At 38.8% G+C, this 21,644-nt stretch overlaps 1 protein-coding gene across 10 annotated transcripts in view; it reads left to right on the forward strand.

The window, feature by feature from the left end:
- Positions 1 to 5,508: 5,508 nt before the first annotated feature.
- Positions 5,509 to 21,644, forward strand: part of Enox2 (ecto-NOX disulfide-thiol exchanger 2) — a 294,398-nt gene continuing 278,262 nt past the window's right edge. For 6 of the 10 annotated variants that reach the window (XM_042269140.2, XM_015989390.3, XM_076562590.1 and 3 more), the window contains exons 1-2: positions 5,509 to 5,686; positions 6,953 to 7,012. The gene's annotated coding sequence lies outside the window, so the exon portion shown is untranslated. The remainder of the gene's footprint in view (positions 5,687 to 6,952; positions 7,013 to 21,644) is intronic. The other 4 variants (XM_076562589.1, XM_076562591.1, XM_015989396.3 and 1 more) reach the window with 1 other exon arrangement.

The raw sequence follows: 21,644 nt of genomic DNA on the forward strand, positions 1-21,644 counted from the left end.
TTTGAACTCCTGCTGTCTTGACTTTGCCTGAAATAATGGACTGTACTTTGAAAGGTGAGGCAAAATAAAAATACTTTCTCCATTGAGTTGCTTTTATAAGAGCAACAGAAAAAGAAACTTAACACAAAGACCAAAATGAAATAATAACAGAGGTCATAGTTACAGAGTCATACTTTGTCCACTGAATAAAGACTAATACTAGTCACTGAAACACCTCTCTTAATGAACAGAAAATCTTAACACTGACTAAATTCAGAAGTCACAATTTGAACTTAGCCAAATATGCACACCAATCTTGTTCATATTTACAGTTGAAATTCTAGCCACAAACTCATGTTGTCCATAGATAAAATGTTAGCTGTGGTTTAAAAAGTTCAGGACACTCCTTTGGCTTTGGGGCAATTTGTCATCTAAAAGTACAAATGTAAAGGTGTGGTTCCCCAAAGTGACAGTACAGGGAGCCTTATGAGCCTTATGAGAGGTCCTTGGTAGGATCTGACCTCAAGGGATCATGGAACACTGTTCCCTCTCTCTGTTTCCTGGCTTGGAATGTAACTTACCATTCCAATAAGAGTTCCAGCCATTTAATGAATAGGACTGTTTGATCTCAGAATTAAGCTTCCCAAACTGTGAGTTAAATATACCATGTCTAAATTGCCTTAGGTATTTTACTGTAGTAATACAAAGCTACAAATATAAGTATACCACAGATAATGTCCACATGGCAACATACTGAAATATTAGACACTGGATGAGCTGAGCCTTATCATTGACTATAGACTGAGATCTAATTATCAGACCAAGCATAAACTCTTATTATGGACACTGACTGAAACTTAACCTGATAAATGAATCAGTGAGCAAACATGCTATTCATATTCCTGCATAACCTTTCTTTAGGCAGAAAAATCATTATGAATACTAACTCTAGGACAAGGGGTAACGTTGGTGGTTATTGAGTCTCAGTTCTAGAAATAAAAATGAATTCAGCATTGTCCAAAAACTAAAGTGAACTTCGAGTCCTACCATTTCATGTGGTGTGTACAAAGCTGGTCTACAGACTGAGCTATGATGACAATCTTAGAATCAGGCTTTTTACACAATGTTTTTACAATGGAGTATAATCTAGACCATTCTGGATTACTGTCCATCTCAGGATGAACCTTAACATGGATCAAAGATGCATCTTGGTCCATCTTGGTCCAGGGGCTGAAACATGACTATAACTCTGGAGCCTAATATTGTTACCAGGTTGAATAGTAATATTTGCTTTATGGCCCACTACCATGGATCCACATTGGCCTGTAAACATAGCTACAGACCAACAACTTATACTCAGAAAAGGTTTAAGTCAAACACATTCCACATTATAAACTTGAATCTAACTGTGACCCAATGAGGTCTATACTAGCTCTGTAAAGAATTTGAAATTTGCCTTATTAATTGATCTCTGAATCCATTCAGTATTATTTGCTAGTATTTCAGAAATGGGCCACTATTCCATAAATTTACTCTGCTATACAACAATGTGTCAGAGTATTCTAACAATGAGTCAAAGTGTATCAACTTTGTACATATGTATAACCACATATTTTAATAAGCCATGTAGAAATATATATGTATACACACATATACATACATATGTATATATACATACATTTAGGACAAGTAGTATTCATGTGTATATATATATACATATACGTATGTATACATTCACTATATATACCTATATCTATATATATTCTAGATGAATCTCATCTTTCTCTCTTTCTCTCTCTCTCTCTCCTCTCTCTCTCTCTCTCTCTCTCTCTCTCTCTCTCTCTCTCTCTCTCTCTCTCTCTGTGTGTGTGTGTATCCTTTTGTCATGTTCCTTTACAGAACCCTAACTAATACACTCTCCTATTTGTATCCCCTTTATCCACTTCTCTTGTCTTGTTATTATTGCTCAAACTAAGACTTCATATGAATGGGGAGGGGGTGCATGAGCATCCTTGTCTGTAGCAAAATTTTTGTGGAAATGCGTCCAGTTTTTCTCTGTTTAGCATGATGTTGACTGTGGACTTATTATTATCTTTATTATGTTGAGATACATTTGGTAGATTCTCCAGGAATTTTATTGGATGCTGGTTTTATCAGAGGCCTTTTTAAAAAATCTAATGAATAAATCATGTGGTTTCTGCCCTTGAGTCTATTTATGTCCTGGGTTACATTTATTGATTTACATATGATGAACCAACATACTTGTATATTTGGAATGAGGCCAGCTGGGTGGTAATGGATGAACTTTTTGGTGTGCTGTTGACTTCAGTTTGTAAGTATTTTATTGAGAATTTTCATCTATGTTCATCAGGGAGATTAGCCTGGATTTTTTCTTTCTTTTTTCTTTTCTTTTTTTAGTATAAGGTTAATATTGATTTTATAAAAACAATTTAGTAGTGTTCTTTCCTTTTGTATTTTATGGAATGATGGGAGAAATATTGATACTAGTTTTTCTTTTTTTTTTTTGGTTTTTCAAGACAGGGTTTCTCTGTGTAGCTTTGCGCCTTTCCTAGGACTCACTTGGTAGCCCAGGCTGGCCTCGAACTCACAGAGATTCGGATACTAGTTTTTCATTAATGGTCAGGTTGAATCCATCTGGTCTTGGGCATTTTTTACATGGGGATTTATTATTACTGCTTATATCTTGTTTGCTCCTATGGATCTCTTTATATTACTTATTAAATCTTGTCTTATATTTCGTAGGTCATGTGCATCTAGAAGTTCATCCACCTCTTTTAGATTTTTATTTTTAGTTGAATATGAATTTTTAATATCCTTATGTTTCTTTGAATTTCCTCATTGTCTGTTATAAGGTCTCTTCCTTCATCTCTAATTTTTTTAATTTGGGTCTTCTTTCTCTTTCTTTTGATTAATTTGCAATCCCTCAATGTTTATTTGTCTGTTTTGAAACAGGGTGTGGTGATACTTTGTGTGCACTGTAACAAATAAAGCTTGCCTGGAGATTAGAGTGCAGAGCTAGCCACTAGAGTCTAGGCAATGCTGGCACACACCTGTAATCCCAGCATTTGAGAGGAATAAACAGGAAGTGATATGGCTGGGCCGAGATAGGAAGTAATAAGGCAGGGTGGAGACTGGAGCTCGGCCTTTTCAGGCTGAGGATTCAGGAGAGGTAATAATTCTCTCTAGTGACTGGCTCCTTTACTCATCTTTTGGCATTTATCTTGATATCTGGCTCTGGGTTTTTATTAAAAGACCAATTAGGATTCACATTACAACAAGATCTCACTATGTGCCCCTTGGCTGGCTTGAGACTCACTATGTAAAAACCAGGCAAGCCTTGAATTCCAAGAGGCCAACCTGTCTCTGCATCCTGGGTGCTGGGGAAGGTGTGCACCACCACATCTGGCTTTCAGTTTTCTTTTGCTCAAAATGTAGGCACTTAGCACTATAAAACTTGCTCTTAGGCTTTTCTTCATTATGTGCTATAGATTTTGATATGTTGTGTTTTAATTTTCAATCAATTTTAAGAATTTTCCATTTTTCTTCTTGAGTTTTTTCTTGACTTAATTATCATTCAATAGTGTGTTTAGTTTCCATGAATTTGTGTACTTTTCATAGTTTCTATTGCTATTGATATCTAGCTTTATTCTACTGTGGTTCATAAAATGCAGGATGTGAAGGGTTCACAATACGCCCCCATGGTCGGGCGTGTTTGCATATGCCCTGCGGACACTTCTGCCTAGCCAGTTCCAGGTCAGGATAGCCATTTCCGGGTCAGGGCATCTCTCCTAACCAGGATGCCCAGCGGACCTGGACACTTCCACCTAGCCAGTTCCAGGTCAAGATAGCCATTTCCGGGTCAAGGAGTCTCCAGTGACCAGGAGGTCAAGGAGTCTTGAGTGACCAGGATCTGTGACGTTTCATGGCTACGTAAGCGCACAACGTGGCCATGTGATCTACGTGCATGTGTGGAGTAGTGATGTGACCTGTGCACATCCAGCCTTTAAAATCCGGCACCATGTTCCTGGTTCCTTCTTCTTCTCCACACACGTGTCTCTCCCACAGGCCTGAGCACTCTCTGTCCCTTTATCTTTAATAAAACTCTTATTAGTGGATTCTGTCATGTTTCGTGACATTTTCTTGCAGGGTAAGAGCACAACGTGGCCAATTAACTAACAGGATGTTATTTCAATTTTCCTTTATTTGTTTAGACTTGTTAACATGTTCTAACATGTTAATTTTGAAGAAATATCCATAGTCTGCTGAGAAGAATATGTACTCTTTAGTCTCTGAGTGTAATATTCTGTAGGTGTCTGTTAGGGAGTTTCTCATTTAGTTTTTGTCCAGATGAGCTGTCTGTTGGTGGGTGTTGAGTATTGAGGTCCCTCACCATGCATGTATTGGTACAAATCTGTGCTTTGAGATCTAGCATGTCTTCATGAAGCTGGGTCTACCTTTGTTTATCTACCCATATATGTGTTATAAGCTATAACATTAATATCAGTATATGTCACACCCATTGATCTTCACGGCAAGAATGCAGCTTCACTGTCTATTTGTTTAACAGATAGGTTTCTTCTGGGCTATCCCACATCACATTTTCATATTTAATTATGACAATATTTAATCTTAAGGGAAAATATAATCCTCAATTAGAAGTACACAGTTTTTTTTTTTTGATGATTCTAATAAACTGCAAACTTTGACAGTTTCTTCGTTGTTTTTTTTTTTTTTTTTAGAGACAAGGTTTCTCTGTGTAACAGGGCTGTCCTGAAACTCCCCCTGTAGACCAGGCTGGCGTCGAACTCAGTGCCTGCCTATGCCTCCCACGTGCTGGGACTGATAGTGTGTGCCACCACAGCCCAGCAAACTTTGACAGTCTTAAAGGTACCCTTTCAGTTAAAATTTTAAGCTTTACAGAACATAAATTACATATATATCTCAAGAGTCAATATAGTATTGGTAGCACAGGTATTTAACTCTGCATCTCAAGAGGCTTAAGCAGTAGGATCCTTAACTCAAGACCAGTTCTAGACTAGAGAGCAACATTTTGCCTGAAAAACAAAACAAAAAAATCAACCCTACTCAGACTTCAGTGAGAATGTCAAATCATAACACAATGTGAACGTGCTTTCCTCAAAACGTAAGTATTTTAAAAGCATTCAAAAGAATCTAGGAATTCTAGTTTGCCTCAGCAAGCACTTTATACCCTAAGCTAGTCTGAGGGGCCATGTGCACTAAACTACAATACCCAGAATACTCTACTCTATCTGAACTCAAGGGATTATCGGAAGCTTGGTGTTAGAGGAATTGTGGGTATCAAAACTGTTTTGACTTCATCTCCCACAATCCATTCGCTTTCCACCAATGCCAATGTGGGATAGTTTCGAGGAAGAACGGTCTCCAGTTACTACAAACTACATTTCCCATGAGGACATGCGCTTAGGCCTGGGCTTCCCTGGTGACCAGTAGCCAATGGGAAAGGCCTCCGTAGCCACCCTGTAGGTTAGAGTCCAGCCATTGGGCCCCATTGCTTGGCCTAGGCCAGCTTCAGAAGGTGCAGAGTTGGGAGACAGTTGTGGGGCATGCGGTGCTGCAAGGGCACTCCGGGTCCAGGAGCTTCCGAGCGGGCTCGATTTTCCGCGGCTGTTTAAGGAGTAGAACTTCGGTAGCCGCGGAGATGGAGGTCAGCGAGACAGAAAGCCTGAGTGGCAGTGGCCGGGGACTGTGGGACCGAGGGGGCCTTGGGAGGAGGGTGCTTCCGGGGCTGCGGTCTTCAGCGCCTAACTCCGCCCAGCTCCGCCACTTGAGGGGTGGGGGTGGCCATGGGACTCAGGGGGTGGGTACCAGTTGCCGGAGCATCCAGAACACAAGCACGCACCCCACCCTCAACTCTTTTGTTTTATTTCTACTACTACTCGCCCCTCTCCCTGACACCACTCAGCATGTGCTGCTTCCTAGGATGTTAGGGCTGAGAGTCTTCCTTAAGTCGTATCTGGACGCCTTCCTTCATGCAGGAAGGAGTGCTGTTTTCTCTCACTCAATTGGTAGTTTAGGTTTGAACATCTACCACTGCAATCTCAATCAATCTCTCTCTCTCTCTCTCTCTCTCTCTCTCTCTCTCTCTCTCTCTCTCTCTCTCTCTCTCTCTCTCTCTCAATTCCTTGCTCTACTCGGGGCTTGATTTTCCGTTTCTGCTTCCTGATGATGAGATTTTTAAAAAATCGGCCCATCTCTCTTACTGGCCCCTTTCTACCAGTCATTGGAGTGGAAAGGATGTACTCCTTTCAATTTCCAGAAGGGATAGGGAGCAGAAGAAAGGAATCTTACATGTGAGAAATATATAATTAAGATTCAGTACAGTGTTCTAGTGAGAGTAGAAGGGAAATTGGACCTATTAAAAAACCTGGAGCATTTTAAGAGCTTCCAAAAAGACTAGTTGGCACCAACGTTGATAAACATTTAAATGGGCGCGCTGTCTACAGAACACAGTAGACTGTGAAACACACTGCATTAATTATTGCATATTACAAATGTGTGCAAAAAGTGCCCAGGGCTTAGTGGAAGAGCATATAGATAGGAGGAAGAGGCTGAGTTGTGAAAGTTCTAGCCTAACTCAGGACTTGCTGAAGGCTTGAAATTTACCCTTCTTTTAGATCAATCCTAGTAGCCTTTGTGGAGGAGGTCACCTTTAATCTGGACTCAGTGGAATAAAGGAAACTTGAAATGAGTGAAGGAGGAAGATTTTCTGATGCAGGGGTTGGCGCTTAAGAAGAAGGCATAGAAAAGGGAGAACTGTATGTCAGGCACGTTCCGATTATATAGGAGTTATCAGCAGGGATATATTGGGAGATAATATTTGGTAAGAATGTACAAAGTTTGAATTTTATTGTGTATTGAATAAAATTAAGAACAAAAAATTAAGACTGGGTGATTTTCCTTTTCATTGTAGGGGAACCTGATTTGAGATCAATTCTTGGAGAACACAAAGAAGTGTGGTGGTATGTTCCAGGTGTGAATTTAATTTAAATATAAGGAGAAACTTTTGTCTTGTAGATGTTTTGTTTGTGGCTATTAGCCACAACCTGTACTTGTCAATTAGAAAGCAAAGTGCCATAAACATATTTTTTTAAGAAATGAGTTTGCTGTCCTTATACAGCAGATTACCTGAATTGTAACCATCTGATTAGATAATAGTAATGACTCCTATTTATTGAGCCCACATAATATCCCAAACTTCATCATAAGCACTTTGCTACATTATCTGAGTGTCTTATAATATGTGTACTATTATTTCTCTTGAGGAAGAAACTAAAGTGCAGATTTTAAGCAAATACCTGAAGTCACATAGATTGGAGATAATTGAGGTAGAGTTTCAGTGCACAGACTTGTGACTTGAAAGCCCATGTTCTTTCCCCCATGGTTTCCTAATCCTGATGTGCATTTTTGTTCTTGATTTTCCCGTTATGGCAAGGAAAGATTACTATAAGGTACAATTGATCATCCTGGAAGAAACTCAAATGAGTCATTTTGCATTTCTGTATCAGAGAGTGTCTGCTGTAAAGTAGTTGCCAATACCAAATTAGCTTAACTGCTATTATAACCACAGTTGATTATGTCTGCCAAAATCCTAGTTAATATATCTTTTTTTAAAAAAAAAATTAGATGATTCTGTGCAAAAACTATTTCTTACCTCTAAGCCATTTGGATCTAGACAGTTCTTTGAGTTTTATTTCATTTTAACTTTTTTTTAATATATATATATATATATATATATATATATATATATATATTTTATTTTACAATACCATTCAGTTCTACATATCAGCCATGGGTTCCCCTATTCTCCCCCCTCCCACCCCCTCCCCTTACCCCCAGCCCACCCTCCATTCCCACCTCCTCCAGGACAAGTCCTCCCCCGAGGACTAGATGTCTAGACAGGTTACTAGATGTCCTCCATGACCTAAGCACACATGATGTGCAGAAAATGCAAGAAAATACGAGGTCTGAACCCTCACTAGATCTAGGGGAGCTAGGTGACCACAATTCTGAGATACCCTAGAGTAAAGAATTGTGGGAGAGTAGGAACAGGTGCAAAGCATTGTGGTAGGATAGAGGAAAGAGTGGCTAACCAGAGAGAGGGTTGGGGCTTTTGTGAGAAGGTGACATGATAGATAAGTCTTGAAGGGTAATGATTTGACAGGCAAAGAAAGGTAGAGAGGAGCCATTGGAGAGGAAGGAATATGCACAGTTCATCATAGCGGGGTACTGAGATTGTTTGGGACAAGGAAGGTTCAAGCAAAGTATGCTACAGAGTTTGGAGAGTGATTTTTGGAGAATTAGCTGCAATGCTAAGAAATATGAATGTGTTCCCACAGGCCCATGGACTCAAAATGTTGGGCATGGACCAGTGGTAGTTACGTTGTGCTTCTACACACATTTTAAATTTCATTAGTTGCATATTTGAATGTATCTGATAAAAAACTGGATTATTCATCAAACTTTATGTTACATAGGATTTAATAAAAATAGAAAATACACTAGTCTTAAGTTGATTTAAAGACAAATACTAAGTAAGTAATAGTATAAATATGTTAAATATGGCCAAGTTATAACCTCTTAACCTCTTATTATTGGATGTAAGAAATGAAATTGTAGGCAATAGAAAAAAAAACACTTCAATATTTTCAGGGAAAGAGAACCAGATGGAGGAATAGTAGATGTTGGAAGCAATTGGCAGCTGCTCCCTGGCTTCTCTGATCCTTCAGGTTTTTACCCCAATATCTGACTCTTTTTTTTTTTTTTTTTTTTGGTTTTTCGAGACAGGGTTTCTCCATGTTGTTTTGGTGCCTGTCCTGGATCTATCTTGCTCTGTAGACCAGGCTGGCCTCGAACCACAGAGATTCTCCTGGCTCTGCCTCCCGAGTGCTGGGATTAAAGGCGTGTGCCACTGCCTCCTGGCTGACTCCTGGTTTTTATTGATAAGATTATTTGGATTTATGTATCATCTTCCCATTTGTAAGATGACAGTGGAAAGGTTGCACCAGAGGGAGGCATAACCAATATCCAAGTAGGGTGGTTTCTTTAGAGAGATCATAAGTAGTGATGTGGGAGAGGAGGAAACAAACTTGAGAGATATGTATTGGTTAGAATTAGTAGAAATTGGTACATGTAAATACTATTCTATTAGTGCTTACACTTGCTTGTTCTTTATATTTTATGGCGAGTATAACATTGCAGAGGATGCTATTTCATGCATTAAGGTAATAGTGTAGGGGAATTGTTACTGTTTGGGAGAGTGGATTTGGGTTATGTAAAAGCACCCCTCTCACCTTCAAAATTCAGTCTAAACATGAGTGTCTCTGGGAAGCCTGTCTAATAAACACTCTGCATATGCATGAATGCACACACAAGGCAGGGTTAGTATTCTCACTTCTGTAGGACCCATACTACCTCTATTCCAGATGAGATCATACTGTAGTGTGTCATTCTGTGGATGTTTCTTCTTCAGTAGATTGTGAGCTCCTTGAGGGCAGGAACCACATCTCGTTCATCTTTGTACTTAGAAAGAGTGATTGGGACAGTAGACACTAACAAGTGGTTATCATATGACAAAAAGTAACAAATATTCACATGGATGCAACTATGGACCTTGATAGTTACGGATATTAAAAAATAAAAATATATAAATTGACAGATAAAGTGATTTGCTGCGTGTGCTACTTTTACTGAATATAACAATTCAAATTCTCGTACTTTCACTGTATTTCATTTTTTATTTTTTTCTCATACTTTAACCCTGTTAGGCCTGTTCTACTTCTCTTGACAGGGCTCACATTTCTCCTTTCTTGTTACTTTCCTAGGAAACATCTTCCTCTCTAGCCACCAAGTCCATTTCATTTTTGGCATTAGTCTTAAATGCATCTTCTCTTGGTCAGACACATTGGTAGTGGGGTGATAATTTTATTCAGCCATTCTTTGAAATGATTTGTCAATATGCGTCAGAAATCTTAAAACTGAACATAGTCTTTAACTGGTCATCATGAACTTCTAGTGCTATATTTTGAGGAAGCAATCATATTTCCCACAATTTAGCTCCCAGCTTCCCTAAAACTGTTTATCATAATGACAAAAAAGGGGAAAAATGCCACCATAAATACCCAGTACCGGAAGTTTGAATGAAATCAATTGTGGATCATTTAGCTACATTATCAAATGTTGCCAAAGTATATTTCACGATGTGGAAATTTATTTGTGATACATCCAGAGAAAATTCAGGCCGTAAAACACCCAGTATAGTGTAGCAGATTCCAACTTAAACATATGTACGTATCTTTTTTTTATTTTTGTGCCATTCTCATTTGATTTTTTTTTTTTCCGAGACAGGGTTTCTCTGTGTAGCCTTGCGCCTTTCCTGGATCTCACTCTGTAGACCAGGCTGGCCTTGAACTCACAGAGATCCGCCTGGCTCTGCCTCCCGAGTGCTGGGATTAAAGGCATGCGCCATCACCGCCCAGCTATTTGATTTTTTTTGAAATGTACGTATCTTATACATGCCATATAAATCTGTGTATGCACACATAGGAAAATTACTGTACTTGTTTTTTTTTTTTTTTCTTTTTGGTTTTTCGAGACAGGCTGTCTCCATGTTGTTTTGGTGCCCGTTCTGGATCTTGCTCTGTAGCCCAGGCTGAACTTGAACTCACAGAGATCCTCCTGGCTCTGCCTCCCGAGTGCTGGGATTAAAGGCGTGCGCCAACGCCTCCTGGCTACTGTACTGTTAAATATACACAAATAGGGGTTTGCTACAAATGACAAGATAACATGTGACTTCTGCTTTTTATCATTTGTATATGTTTATTGTCCTATATTTTCCAGTGATACATTGTTCTTTATTTTTAAAGATAATTTCACCATACTTTATTTTTTAATTTTGTAAACTTACTTTAAAATACTACTATTGCCATTGCTTTTGTTTGGGATGTGCTTACCAGCCAACAGAAATGCATCATTTCTCCCCTTGATTTTTACTGTCTCTACATCAACTCTCTTCCCATCTGTTTTACATAGAAAGGATTTTTTTTTATAAATCACAAATCTGATTCTGTTCAGCCTCCATATAAATAGTTCAAAGGCTGCTCATTTTCCTTAGGATAATATCCAAATTTCTTTAGGCAGACTGATGAAAGCTTTGCAAATCAGCTGTACTAGCATCAATTTTTCTTCTTAAAACTAATAAATTTCTTGGGATTGTAGGCCACTGTCAGGCAGATGTGAAATGGTTATAGTTGACCAAATGCTGATGTGGATTGTATAAGCTAATTGTATAACACACAAACTACTGGTATTTTATCCTCAGAGCAAACATATAAATACATTTAGTAGTTATTACTATAGTAAGCTGGGTGTGACAGAGGCAGGCACAATTCTGTGAGTTAGAGGCCAGCCTGATTTACATAGTAAGTCCCAGACCAGCTGGAGCTACACAGTGAGACCCTGTCTCAAAAGAAAATTACTACTATTTTACAGAATGGGAAGACTAATATAAATAAATGATAGAAGAAAAGTTATCATAATAAGAAACTTTGTTAAGAAAAACTATTAACCCCCTGCAGTGGCTCAGTGCTTTACCCTTTCCTGAAATACCTGTTGATTTTGTCACTCTACACAGACTTCTTATAGTCCATTGGGCAAGTTATGTGTAATCATAACATAGCAAGAGCAGTCCCACACTGGTAGTGTTACTACATAATGGTTTGTATTATGTTAATGTATAGAAATCTTTTCTTACTTGTGACTTCATGGAAGGGAGTTGGAATAGTTGTAATTTTCTGTGTTTCTTGAAAGTCTGTGTCTTTGGAAATGGGGGATGCCAGCAGAAAGCTAGAGAAAACTGTGGTAGAATTGAGTGTACAAGAAGCAGTGCATGTCATGGGGGCCAGTGTCATTGGTTATATTTTTTAAGTGCCATGTAAATGCATTTTTCAGCAATCTATCCCTAGGGAAGACCTTGGTTGAATTCTACAGTTAATCCTATTTACAGAATATAGCCCATGCATGCACTATATTCTTGTGTTAAGTGATCTTAGACATATGTAGAGGATTACCATAATGACATACAATTGCATGAATACTGGATATCAAATTTTTCTCTACAAAAGTATATTCATTGTCATATAGTCAATTAATATCTTGTAGTGTGATTTCTCTTTCATTTTTCTTACAAATAATAACCATTGTGCAAAAATGAATGATCTTTAGAGGACAGAAGTTATGAGTACAAATCATCTGGGAATAAAATAATATTACTTTGCATAGACTACGATATCCTTTTTAAGCCCATTAGTTTTACAATTAATATGCCTATAAAGTAGTAAAAACAAAATCTGTAATTCTCCAGTTCAACATTGAATTTACAGTTAGGGTTTCGAATTATTCAGTGAATTATTGCAGGCTCATTATGTGGAATTACTGTGCTAGACTTTGCACCAGATACTTATAAATATTCGTTTTGATATGTTTGGAGTTGTGTGTGTGTGAATGTGTGTATGTGAGAGAGACAGAGACAGAGACAGATGCAGAGAGAGACAGAGAAAGAGACAGAAACGCAGAGACACACAGATATTAGAGACGGAACCTTCAAGAACTACTGGAAGAACACTTAATGAGCAATCCCATCATCTAAATGAAAATTTTCCCAGCTGAAAATTGGGCTGTGTGCCAGAGGGGTTGATGTTTCTTCTCCCTTCTATTCCTTCTGGCACATCTAGGCAAAAGTGATCTACCAGATAGCTGATAAGCAAATAATGTACTTGTCTGTTTTTAAACAGTATTACCTAAGGAGAGTGGGTTTATGTGACTCGAGCAGAGCGCAAGCTTGCCGGTACTGTAAGAATTATGATTGTGTCAGCTTTTCCAGGGTCCCTGTCTCTCCTGCACAGATTTGGCAGACACCTCAGACAAATTTTATGTCTCTTAAATCTTCTCCAAGCAAGGCTTGGCCCATAGATTTATATGTGCAAAAACAGTCAAGTGTTTACCAGTTTGACGTTTTTGAAGATCAAAACAGACTCAGTTGTTTTTCTTTTTCTTTTTTTTTTTTAAATTCAGCAAACCACCTCAGTTTAGTCTAAAGAAAAGGCTAATTGCTTTGTCCTAACTTTTAAGAAACAGCCCCAGTGTTTACTTTTCAGAAGTAGCTACTGATCATATGCCTAAAAATTTATATTCTAGTCTTCAGCTTTGTTTCTTCTACTTCTTGCCTATGAAGTATGATGTTTTACTGGCCTTAATTTTCCTTTTTTAAACTTTACTGATAACAACATATCAAACATTGTAAGATGGAGACATAATGGAATGCCCCGATGATATAGGAGGAACAAAGAATTTTTTTAGTTCTGTTTCCCTTCCATTTGTGTTTTGTTTAGTGGTCTCTTAAAAAATACTGTTTCTTGGCATAATACTGATAGGCGAGAATAAAAACTGCAGAATATTCGGGGACTCTCCATTAACAGGGCTGGTCCAAAGACATCTGTAGGCGAGCACAAATGAAAGTTCAGCTGTAGTTCAGAGAAGCCGAAGCATTATATGGAGAATGTTATGGAAATTGCTTCAGTGGTATGCTGTGGGAAACAAAGGTGGGGAACTCCCTGGTAAGGCCCTCTCATGTGCCCTGGCTACCCTTTCTAGCAATGACAACTGCCAGTGAGAATCTCCTGGGATAGGAAGAATCCCACAAGAAGACCTCATGATATGTCCTCCCACAATTGCCTCTTCAGACACACTTCACCAATACTACATTGGTTACCTAGTATTCGAATTTTTCCTTTTCAGGAGATGCCGAGGGCAGGGGAATAAATGTGTCATGAAAGCAGAGGGGGGACTATTTGGGGACATGAGGAAGGGGACTGTTAAGAAAGGGAGGAGGAAGAAGCCAGCTAACGAGCAAAGAATAAAGTATAATGATATATATGTATGAAAATGCCACAATAATACCCATTTCTCTGCTAACCAAATATTAATTTTTGAAAAGATGCTGAATTTGAAATCAAAGAACTTCTGATATTCAAACTAATTAATTTGATAAACATTTGATTGCTTATAAAGGTCTGGACCTCATGCTAAGCTGGAAATATAATATGGAGTTATATAATTATATGTAATCCCTGCCCACCTTTTTTTGTTTGTTTGTTTGTTTTTGTTTTTTGAGACAGTCTTTCTCTGTGTAGCTTTGGAGCCTGTCCTGGAACTCACTCTGTAGACCAGAGAGACTTGCTTGCTTCTACCTTCCAAGTGCTGGGATTAAAGGTGTGTACCACTACCACCTGGCAATCCCTCCCCATCTTAATGAGCTCACAGTCTAGCAGAGGAGATAGAACCCAGAGCAGTGATTATATTCCAATATACACAGGGTACTCAAAAAGAGAGATATACACGAGGCTTCCTAGAAACATAGTGAAAGGAGTTACTACTGAGTATGGACAACCTGTAGACCAAAGCTTTGACTTTGCTGAGTCATAAGGAATGAATTGGAGTTGCCTATATTCCAAGTAGATAAAGAAGTGATAGCAAGGCATCTTAGCAGGACAACCAACACATGAAAAGAAATTTGGATACACATGGGAAGTTTCAGTAAAGGTATGCAGCTGTGTGTAATCTACTAGGAATGGGACAGAGGGATTCAATCTAGGAATTTTGGGAAAGTGTCCTGTAGCAAGTTAGTGAAGGAAATCGGTTGCTACTAAGTGTGGTCATTGTCTCATAGGCACGCAGGGGTGAGAGAGCGCAGGGTTATAAGTAGGGGAGTAACATGACTGGATTAGAGGGTGGGAAGGAGACAGAGAAAGTCCAATTTTAAAGAAGTTGTATTCTAATCACTTACCACTGTCCAGCAGTGCCACCTCCATTAAGCTTTCTTTCAATATATAGAGAGTAATATTGTTGCCTTGTACACATAGGACATTTATTCCTGTGCCCCTTTGTATATCATTTGGTTGAATATTCAATTTTTCTACCTCAAATCAGTGATCCTTGCAGCAATTGGGGTTTGATTATCACAAAGGAAATCAGTTTCAGAGCTCAGCAGCTTCATTTCAAAAACATTATGTGAAGCTTATTTATTGCTTGCTGAGTCAGCAACGACACTGAGGCAAGTTGAGGGCACAAGGAGAGAGAGACGTAGGCTGAATCTATGTAAGAAGGAGGCCGCTTGAAAAGTCGTCTATGTCCACAGTACTGGCAGTCTCTACAGGCCATGTTCAGACATGGGAAATACAAGGACCAGGAGTATACAGATATAAGCAGAGTGCATGTTGAAGGTACATTTGCCTAAACAAATTGTACTATTTAGCTAATCAGTTTTAGTTAATTTTCTTTCCCTGACTCAGAAACCATAAATAGCTTCCTGTTATCCTTAGGAGGAAGGCCAGATTCTTCAGCCTGGCATTTGCTGAAATTTGGCTCCAGTCTGTTTCCAATATTTATACTTCTCTCAACAGAACTCTGCTCCAGCCAGTTACCCCTTCAGACAGAACTTTGGTATTCTTTCAACTATATTGTTAGCCTACTGAGGGCAGGGACTAATTAAAAAAAAAAAAACCCTGAGTCCTCTACAGTATCTTGAATATACTAGTGCATCCACGGCCCTTCTATTGGTTGATGATTGTTATTCTTCTACCCTTCCTCCATTCTTTGCAATATCTACCACCATAGGCCTCTGCTAAAAATGACTACTGAAACAGCCAAGTGTCATATATTGGTGATTTTAGTATTTGGGAGATATGGATATTTGGGAGATATCGAAGCATAAGGATTGCCATGACTTTAAGTCCAGCCTGGGTTACATGGTGAGTTCTGTGGTCAGTTTGGGATGCATAATGAAATACTGTCTCAAAAAGAATAAAAAAGCAAGTCAATCAACTAACCAGTAAATACATGAATAAAAGTTTTCAAATGACAACTGAACAACTGAGATACTAAATTAAAGGGGTCATTACTCAACACACTGCCTTTTAACTTTGTAGTGTGTGTGTGTGTGTGTGTGTGTGTGTGTGTGAGAGAGAGAGAGAGAGAGAGAGAGAGAGAGAGTATGTTATACACATAGGTTTACACTGGTGAGTGTACTTATTTGCATGTGTGGAGGCCAGAGGAAGGTGCCAGTTGTTCCCTTGTATCATTGTCTACCTTATTACTTTGAGACAGGGTTTCTCCCTTAACTTGAAATTCACATTTTCCAGCTAGACCTGTAGGTAGAAGGCCCTGGTGAGCCTCCAATTTTTACACTACCCCCAAAGCTATGACCCCTGACATAAGCCATCTCTTCAAGTCCTTTAAGCACTTTTAAATATGAAGAAAAGCTGTATAATAAGTCTTACATACCATTCATTCAGAATCACCAATTTTGCCCTAATTGCCTCATGCTTTTATAATGTATGACTATTTCCTTTTGGAAATTTGAGGTTTAATAAGCTACACTCTTTGTTCTTAACCTAATTATGAAAATTTTTAAATGTAACTGAAAAGTGGAAAAAAACTACAGTGAGCACTCAGATTCCAATTAATCATGTTGTTGTGTTTGACTTTTCAATTTATATTTGTGTGTGTGTGTGTGTGTGTGTGTGTGTGTGTGTGTGTGTGTGTGTGTGTGTGTGCACGTGCACGTGCACGTACGCAACTGCATGTGTATGCAGGTCAGAGGACAACTTGTGGGAGACTGTTCTCTGCTTCCACCATGTGAATTCCGGAGATGAGACTCAGGTTTGGTGGCAAGTGCTATTACCCGCTAAGCCGTTTTGCCAGCCCCTGTGTTTCTTTGTGTTAGCTGCATTACCACCTGTCTGTCCTTTCAAACTAAGTTTTGACATCAGTACAGATTTTCTAAATTCTTCAGTATTTATGTCATTAGCTACATAAAGAAATGTTTTTGTGCTCTGAAATCAGTCAAACCTTCAATTATACCTGCATTTGCTATGTTGCCAAAACTCTAATCGGGTGTCTTAGATCTATTTTTCAATGGATCATGTATCTCTTTGATTAATTTTGGGATGTCCCCCTGTTTTATCTAGTGCAGTGCCAGGCACATGTCCATAAATACCACTTGATGTTGTTGAAGAGAAATGGAACTAGACCAGGGCAAGGAATACTGAAAGTCAGAATACATGGAGGAAGGCAGGGAAAAAGTGTATGAGAAGGCCACAGTTAAATGGGAGGTAGTCAGGACGTGAAGTATTATGGGAAGAAGGATACTAGAGTTCCCTAAGTAGTCCAAGCAGTGCCTCTATTTTCTTCTCTCTCTCTTTAGAAGCAGTAGTTGTAGGAAACTAGACACAATTGTTGCTTAGTGTAGTACACGGCAAGTCTCCTTGTTGTTGCTTAAATACCATCAATTCATACATTCATTTTGCTCTCATTATCATATGATGCAACTTAATTTTGGAGGCTGTGGGTGGGCTAACCACTTTCTACCTGTGCTATGCTTAAGAGGACCTGAGCTTCATAAACCTAGATTTCTTTTTCTTTGTAACATTCCCTTTTTCTGCTGTGTCACTTAAAATACAAAGAGACCTCTAATCTGCTTTTATTGAGCAGAAATGTTGTGCCAAGTATTGTGCTAGCTGCCATCACATCAGTGACACTTTACAAAAACCTGACAGCACACTTCTTTCTGGATTTGCCAGACAAGGAAACTCGAGACTTAGCACTGTCAGGTCCATAAGCCAGAACAAGAAACTCAAGTCTGTCTGCCTGGAGAACCTAATAGTCCCCACCATTACACTACATCATCAGATGATATTTTAAAACAGCAACAAAACAAGGGGCCACAGAGATGGCTTAATGGGTAAAGGTACTTTCTGCTAGTCCTGATGACCTGAGTTCAATTCCTGGAACCCACATAGTGGAATGAGAGAACCAACTCCCTCTGGTCCCAACTTGTGCCTGGTATTTATGTTCGTTATTCCTCCTTCTGTCCCTCCCTCCCTCTTCCCCTCTCTCTGTCTTTCTCTCTGTCTCTCTTTCTTTCGAGTGCGCATGCACACACAGACAACGGACAAAGATCGAAAAAGACAAATAGAAATACAAGGAAGTCTACCTTTACTAGATGGGCTCAGCATGTGATTTATTCATTAAATAATTTCAATTGTATGATTGACTTAGGAAGTATGCCCTAATCCTTAAGATGTTGGTATAGTGATGGGTTCTGGTTGCTTGAGTTAAAAATCTTATCATAGCAATTGAGCAACTAAGCAGTCATTTAATATAAGTCATCAAGTTTTCTTGCTTAGAAAAATGTACATAATACTTAACACTGTATTGTGGGGACTGACTTAGGTAAAATACCATGCCTGCCTAGCATATACTAGGTGATCACCATATTTTAGGTTACTTTCTTCCCATCATATTTTTGTGGGGACCAGACTGTTCACCTATAACTTTGACTTGAGGACAGCAAAGTGTTTCTTAAATACTTTTTGGAGCTTACTTAATTTTTAAAAAAGACTGTTGGGTGTATTTTTTCTTGAGTCCGAACAAGACCAGTTACTAACTCTCATGTAAAACATTTTTCAAAATAAGCTAGAGATGTAAACTCATAAGAGAGTTGTGATCATTGAGTGTTGCTGCTTCTTAGCCATCAGGGCCAAATTGTGATGTCATTTAATTTTTTTTTTTGCTAGACTAAATTTCATAATTGGCAGCAGCTATTAGGTTCGGGATATTGGCAATCTCAGCACAGCCCTTTCCAAGCCAGCAAAGTAAGGCTTAGATAACAGAAGTGACTCTAACAAGGTCAAACAGTTAAAAAGTAATACAAGGGCAGAGTCCTTTCTGATTATCTGTTGTTGGTTTGTTTTTGCTTCCTTGCTTCCTGTGGGAGCTTTCAAGCAAGTAAGTCAGCCTTAAAGTGTGTTTTTTACTGGACATGTGAACTGCTTGTTCTCTCAGGGTTTTGGTGAAGTGTGATGGATTCAGAAAACATGAAACTTGGTTCTGGTTCAAATTAGTTCATTACTTTTTACTTCGATTACACCCTTAACATTTTCATTTTAAGGTTTAGCAAATTGGTGTTGTTCTTCTCTGTTGAGGTCCATGGTTTGCTTCAAATTCTTGGTTCTTTGAAGTCTTCCACAGGGACTTTTGTTTTTGACCAATATACCTAGAATCCCAAATGACTAATGACCGTAATTCATTTGAAAAGAACAGCCAGGCTTAGGGGCGACTGCTGAGGGGAAGTGGTTTAGGTCGTCATTTCTGCTTAGATTTCAAACCGTGAAGTCAGGATAATGTAAGCCTTACAGTAGTTTTTGCTATTTCTTCTCATCAGGATGCTTTGATAGTTTGATTTCCATTCTTGCTCCTGTGGGTTGAAGTTGCTACCCCGCCCCCCAGCTCGTTGCCTTTGGGCAACTCTGTCAGTCATCTTATAGATAGGGTCTTTCTGTTTTGACTGAAGGAACAATGCTGACCAATCCTTTTCCCAGTCCTCTCCCTTTCACCTTGTGTGGCACTTTGGAGGGAGGAACTTGAGGCATTTGAATTTCCAACTGGAATTTGTGGAAATTCTGTACAATGCCCAAAGGTGAAACCCCCTGGTTCTGAAATACAGGCATTATTTCTTTCTCTCCCGTTTGTGGAACCTGAAGTTGGGCAGATACCTTTCTTTGCAGCCGTGCCAGAGGTGAGGCTATGGTGGACGGTTGTAGTTGGGAGGCCTCTGGAGATCTGTCCTCCACATGCTTGGCTTTCTGCATGTCAGGGGAAGCAAGCTCTGGCATTAGGACCTCCGGGACTTCTACATAAGCAGATGGAAGGCCAGGTTACAGCTTTGCTTATCAAAAGTATCATTCACAATGCTTCAAAAGGGAAGCAGAAGAGATTTGCCATGACCCAGCCAGTGTGTGATTAGAGAGAAAACTCACTTATTCTCTCTCTTCTTTTCTCCCTTTGAACTTCTCCTTCCCTCCCCTTTAAATGGCTCAATTGCTCTTAGTTACAAGTCAGGTCAGCCTTTGTGATTCGTGTTATCTACTTCCCCCATTGATTTACGATAGATTTCAGATTTTACTGGCATTTCCATCAGTGCAATGGTATTGGAAAGAGCAATTAGAAAGTTTTCTTTCTTATTGCAAGAATTGGACTAAACACTTGTTTGAAGACACAGATGGCACTGGAGGGGCCAACATGAGCTGACAGCTGATATTTCTGCCTTTTTTTTTTTTTGGCTGTTTCGAATTTGTCCCATGTGGACAGACACACACTTGGCTAACTACCATACAGATGGAAATCAGGACATGTGGGATTTGGCTGAACTGGAGGTCCCCAAACATTGCCTGGATCATTTAGTACCCCAGGTGTGGCCACCCCAGGACTTCATGTGCTAAAAATGTGTCCCAGTATAAACCAGCTGGTCACTGTATATATAGTATCAAGGAAGCTCGGAGCCTTAGAAAGCATGGCTTTGGATTTTTACCTTGTAGATTTAGACTTAGTTTCAAGTCAAATCTTTTCGCCCATACTGGGCATAGAGGATGAGCCAGATAAATATAAAGATTGAGCGAAAGGGGATGTTTATTTTCCAATAGTTAGCATTTAGATCCTATGAAGGAAAATGGACAGACTTTCTAGAAAGAGAATTAGAGGGCTCCAGTTTCTTTGACAAACTTCTGATGTACTATGGGTTACATTTGAAAATATTTCTTTTGAAAAAAAAATCCCTTTCTGGGGACTTCTAAGAACAAACAATGATTCTAATTTGAAAATTTGAAGAATTAAACAATGATTTAAAAATTGTATTTGTCCTTTTTATTTTCCTTTTGTGAGAAAAAGTCATCTAAGCAGGAGCTGGTTCATAGTGCAGTAATAATAACATCATACAGTTGGATGTCCCTTTACAATTTACAGAAGAGCCATATCCATTATCTCATTAGCCTCCCATGATACTCTTGTGAACCAGTCAGGATGTGTACCATCATCTCCAATTTATACATATGGAAGTTCAGGCTCAGAGAAGTTCTGTTCCTCAGCTGGTATCATAAAGTTGTAGAAAGAGAATCCAGGTGTTCCTTTAAGTATATCATATTTTCCTATAGGGATGTATTTCCTTACTGTTTCTATTCATAGGTAATTTTAAAAAATCAATCAAAAAAGTGTGCTTCACTTTAGCAGATGAAGAAAACCAAACCACATTCAGATAAAGTGATTTCTTAAGGTCACTTATCCAACGAGTCCTGAACATGGCTCTTGGTTTATCAGCTTTACTTTAAATAAATTAGTTTTAGAGAGACATGTTTTTTTCAGTGTTAAATAGATGCACAAAAGTTGTATGATCGATTGATTATAGGTGTGGAAGCTGCACCTGGAGTCTGGGAGTAGGGATGAAAAGTTGGCTTAAAATAATTAGCTTCTTCTGTTTTTGTTAAGAGATGTCACGTTCAATAGAATTTAATTTCTTTATACTTGCTTTCAGCCTTTTAAATATAATTCTTTAGGGAAAATGAGCAAATATGCATTCAGAATGTTGATTTGTCAGGAACAAGGGTAGCCAGAGGAAAGAGAAAGTAGAGAGGTGACTCTCTATACCCTGGAAGTGTGGGTAAGTGTTATTTTGTTTGGAGCTGCGAGCTAAGATTTCTTTTAAGGCATGCAAATCG

The sequence above is a fragment of the Peromyscus maniculatus genome, chromosome X, assembly GCF_049852395.1.
Source record: "Peromyscus maniculatus bairdii isolate BWxNUB_F1_BW_parent chromosome X, HU_Pman_BW_mat_3.1, whole genome shotgun sequence".
NCBI classification, from domain to species: Eukaryota; Metazoa; Chordata; class Mammalia; order Rodentia; family Cricetidae; genus Peromyscus; species Peromyscus maniculatus.